The sequence below is a fragment of the Oryx dammah genome, unplaced genomic scaffold, assembly GCF_014754425.2.
Source record: "Oryx dammah isolate SB20612 unplaced genomic scaffold, SCBI_Odam_1.1 HiC_scaffold_7, whole genome shotgun sequence".
NCBI classification, from domain to species: Eukaryota; Metazoa; Chordata; class Mammalia; order Artiodactyla; family Bovidae; genus Oryx; species Oryx dammah.
The window spans coordinates 6,016,911-6,021,775 of NW_024070191.1; the positions used below are offsets into that span (position 1 = coordinate 6,016,911).

Here is a 4,865-nt window from a genome sequence, read left to right on the forward strand (position 1 = left end):
GATTCACCCAGGAGTCAGGCTGAGTTATCAGCAAAGGGGTGAGCTGGTTAACAGAAGACTAGTTCCTGGGGTTCCTCACTCACTTCCTTGGCTCCAGCCAAGGCCAGTCCTGGCCTGCCCTCTTTCCTCACACCATCAACACACAATTAATGAAATGTTGGAACGGGCCCAGACGAAAAACTTGTTTAGAACACTTCCTCCCCACTTCACCAGCACACAAACATCTATTCTGGGTTTGGGCTATTTTCCAAGTTGTGTTACATGATAATAAACAAGCTTGTTTTTTTTTTTTTTTTTTTATGAGTGAAACTTTAACTGGGTACTTTGCAAAACACAATTAAAAACATTATTTGGAGAAACTAGTAAGTGGAAAAGTTCAAGACGTAAAGAATTGCATGTGGGTTATAAAAATGTTTTTCTCTAAGCTCTGTTTATTCCTTGCCATTTGGAAAGACCTGCTTGGACACATTTCTGCCCAGCAATATGTGCTTCCCATGGATGTTTGGACTTTCTTATACAGGCTATCAATAATTAGCTATCTTATTTTAAGGATAAAAAATTGGAAAAGTTCAAGAAATTGATGAACAGGCTTAAATTTGCTGAGAAGCTTAGAATTCATGACTGAAATTTACAAAGTAAATCAACACACTGTGAAGAAGTAAATTAACCCAGAATGACAAAATGAAGGGATGGTTCCCATGTAACCTCATAAATTTCCTGCTTGATGGATTTCAAGTCTCTGATTTCTAATAAAATTCTCATGAGAACATACTATTGCTCCATAAAAACTCCTGAACTCTCCCCATGAGAACCAACTGGTTTATAAGGGCACAAGGGTTCAAGGCTGTGGTTTATTTATTAAAAAATTCTCAGTAAATAGATCATGGTCCACTGGAGAAGGCCCCACAATTATGGGGTGGCCGCGTGTCATTCCTCCTGTCCCCAAGCATGAAGAAAAACAAGAAGAAATACGTCAGAAACTCTGAACCAGGAAAAAAACTGTAACCTTCCCCCCCAACCCCCCCTTAAAGAAAGTTCTATGTGAGTTGCTCTGGGCTTTTATCCTAGGTGCAAAGGATAGGGGAAACTGTCACGGGAGTCTCATCTTTGCCTTAGGGGAGTCTGGTTGACAGCGAGCCCGCGGGCGCAGAGTGGAGTCTTGGTGTCCTTTCCCTTTGGGGAGCACCCCCGGGGCACCCCTCTGGGACCACAGGGCAGACAAAGGCTGCCAAGTAGGTCCACACAATCTGAGAGATTTCAAATGTCTCAGAGAAGAGAGGTTTTAATATATTTAAATGTAGTCATGAAGATAAGGAGTTCGTGGCATACTCACCTCCTCCTAAATGCCTACCACCTGGGAGAGTAATCTCTACTAACCTTGTGTTTTCATCTGTGCCAAATACTTGGTGAAAAGCTGTAGGAGGACCTCCCTGATGGTCCTGTGGTTAAGACTCCATGCTCCCAATGCAGGGACCGTGGGTTTGATCCCTGGTCAGGGAACTAGGACCCTGTGTACTGTGCGGTGCAGTCAAAAAAAGAGAAAGCTTTATATTAGACCTCACTCGACTGTACACACGATCCTGTAACAGAGGCTGTTTCTGTCACACTGATTTCAGAGCCCTAAGGGAAACTCCGCACAGCAAGGTTAACTCAGCTCACGAGGGATGGAGCAGGGACCCAGACCCAGTCAGGCAGACTGAAGTGCTGACTGCTAACCACCCGACTGGACTTGGAGGAAATGCCCAGCAAGGAGGTGTCATGACTCCTGGGCCTTTCCAGGTCTCAATCAGCTCGCCCAAGATGCTCTTTAAACAGACTCAAAGGTTCAGGTATAACAGCTGCAAAGCACCTCATCGGGTTGAAAACCGTGCTGAGCTCCTCACAGGTGGGCTGTGTCTGACGCCCGCAGCCCGCGAGGGGGACAGGCCCTCTGTCTTTTGTGCCGCTGTCTTCACCGGACTGCAGACTCCAGAGCTAGACCTTGTGTTTCCAGCGCTTGGCGAGGGGCCTGGCACAGATAGGTGCTTGATGAAATGTTCTGAGAGATAAAAGTAGGTTTTGGCTCATGGCTGAGAAGAGAGGATAATTAAGATTTAAAACAATGGAGTGCTTTTCAATAGCAACCTTAGATTCACAGCAAAATTGAGAGGAAGGTACAGATTCCCAGATATCCCGTCCGACCGAGGCGTCACCTCCCGCACCGTCAACATCCCCACCAGATGGCACATTTGTTGCGACTGATGAACCGACATGGATGCACCATCACCACCCAGGGTCCACAGCTTCCATTAGGGCTCACTCCCGGCGCTGTGGCCTTCATGGGTTGGGACAAGTGTGCAACTTTGTGTATCTATCATTATAGCATCACATAGAGTAGTTTCACTGCCCGAAACATCCTCTGTGCTCCACCCGTTCATCCCCCTGCCTTCTGCCCCCAAGCCTTGGCAGCCACTGACCTTTTTACTGTCTCCATATTTGCCTTTTCGAGAACGTCACAGAATTGGGATCACACAGGACGTAGTCTTTTCAGATCGGCTTCTTTCTCTTGTGTGTGCTGTTACTTCAGTTGTGTCCGACTCTGAGCGACCCCACGGACTGTAGCCTGCCAGGCTCCTCTGTCCGTGGGATTCTCCAGGCAAGAATACTGGAGTGGGTTGCCATGCCCTCCTCCGGAGGACCGTCCTGCCCCAGGATCAAACCTGAGTTTCATGTCTCTTGCATTGGCAGGCAGGTTCTTTACCATTATTGCCACCTGGGAAGCCCAGCTCTGCTCTTAACAATTATCTCAATAAACCCTTAAGCCCACAACTGATAAGGGCAGGGCCTCAGCTGGCTGGGAGATGCAAAGGCCACGTGTAGCTCTTCAGAGCTCGAGCTGCCGCCCATGCAGGGTGTTTGTGTGCATGACTGAAAGCAACGGATTAAAATCAACCGACTAAACTTGTACATAAATGGATGAAGGATGGAGCGGGCTGATGGAGGGGCAAGAGCGCCACCTACTGAGCCCACGCCACCCTGCAGGTGCGGGGAGCCAGCCTGAGACTGCAGTGAAATCCCCTGTCCGCTGCCCCTGCTACGCAGGGTTGGGGATTATGTGATGCTAGCGCTTGCTCTTAAAACACGGATGTATAGTATGCTTAACTCCATAACACACATCTAGTAACAGCCCCACACAGCACGTCTTCATTACAAAAGTCAGCAAGATCTATGGCCATTTAATGCATTAACACGTCAGGGGATGCTCATCTCTGCACAGAACGGGCTTTTTGCAACTTAGAATTATGGCTAAACCTTGTCATGAATTAAGTGAGAGGAGAAAGCAGTTGGCCATTTATTTCAAACCCAAGTCAAAACGAAGCCAGATTAAGCTTTTTAGCTGATAGTTATTTAAAATAAATGACTTGAAATCCTAAAAGTTTGTATAACCTTACAAAGTGCAACTTGGACCTTTGTCCACCTAACTCCATTACTCAGATTAATCACATTGCTTCCTGACTGCTGAGAAAAAAATCTTGACCTCTAAATTCTTCAGGCGTTTGAGAAGGGAAAGTGGGGTCTGAGTATCTAAGGAAATATTTATCCCTCGATTTGCAACGGCTGTGATTTAAAGCAAACACAGGACTGGCCACCAGAACCAATCTCTTTTCCTCTGGTGTTCCTAGAAGTCCAGGGGCTTTTAGAGGGGGAGGCTGGGACTGAACATTTCAGGAATTCCTGTTTTGTTTGTCAGTCATTTCTAAGGGTCAGTTGATCATTTCTAATGATTACCCTATGAGCCTACAAAGCCTGAGAAGGGTCTCTGCCCTCACCCTACAGGACTCTTGCAGGAGGCTGACCTTGTGACCCCACGAGGTCATAAGACTGTGGTGAGATGCCCTGAAGTGAGTTTATGGCTTTGGAGCAATTACTGTAAAACGTTTTAAGTCAAAACAAGCTTAAGTCTCCATGAGGACCCAGGATGCACTGGCCCTGGAGTATGTCAGCGTCCTGCAGGTGGTGGCGTTCCCTTTCCTCCATGGTCTGGGGAAGAAAGCACCCCCAACCGCACGGAGTGACTCGGGCTCCACCCTCTCTGGAGGGCAGCCGGGACGCTGGGCTTGGGAGAGGGGGTGCACAAACTGAAGGGCCCTGCCCCGGGGATGGGGCAGGCCATCTCCGCTGTCTGTGAGGCCATGCACAGGGATTCTGTGAGGCAGCCAGGCTAGCTCAGCATCTGATTCACAGAGGAGGAACCCAAAGCTCAGAACCCTGAACTGACTTCTGTCCAGTCAGACATTAGCTGGAGAAAGAGCAGAAGAGAGCCCAGGTCTCATCTCCTGCAGGGATCTCCCACCTCAGAGCTTCCCTCAGAGGTACAATGCGCCAAACCTCATCTCTTCCAGGCATTAAAAAAAAAAAAAAAAAAAGTGAATCTCCATTCTCTTACCAAATATTCCATCTTTAAAAGTAAATTAAAGGCCCATATAGTCAAAGCTATGATGCTTCCAATAGTCATGTCTGGATATGAGAGTTGGACCATAAAGAAGGCTGAGTGTCAAATAATTGATGCTTTCAAATTGTAGTACTGGAGAAGACTCTTGAGAGTCCCTTGGACTGCAAGGAGATCAAACCAGTCAGTCCTAAAGGAAATCAATCCTGAATACTCGTTGGAAGAACTGATGCTGAAGCTGAAACTCCAATACTTTGGCCACCTGATGTGAAGAGCCGACTCACTGGAAAAGATCCTGATGCAGGGAAATATTGAGGGTAGAAGGAAAAGGGGTTGACAGAGGATGAGATGATCGGATGGCATCACTGACTCAATGGACATGAATTTGAGAAAACTCCAGGAGATGGTGAAGGACAGGGAAGCCCGGCATGCTGCA

At 47.4% G+C, this 4,865-nt stretch overlaps 1 long non-coding RNA gene across 1 annotated transcript; it reads right to left on the reverse strand.

Moving 5' to 3' along the window:
• Nucleotides 1-404: 404 nt before the first annotated feature.
• On the reverse strand, nucleotides 405-2,555 carry LOC120865824. The gene is made up of 3 exons (XR_005721522.1): nucleotides 2,457-2,555; nucleotides 1,378-2,069; nucleotides 405-936 (listed from the first exon to the last, which is right to left on the reverse strand). It is a non-coding gene; the product is annotated as an uncharacterized LOC120865824 (long non-coding RNA).
• Nucleotides 2,556-4,865: the final 2,310 nt, after the last annotated feature.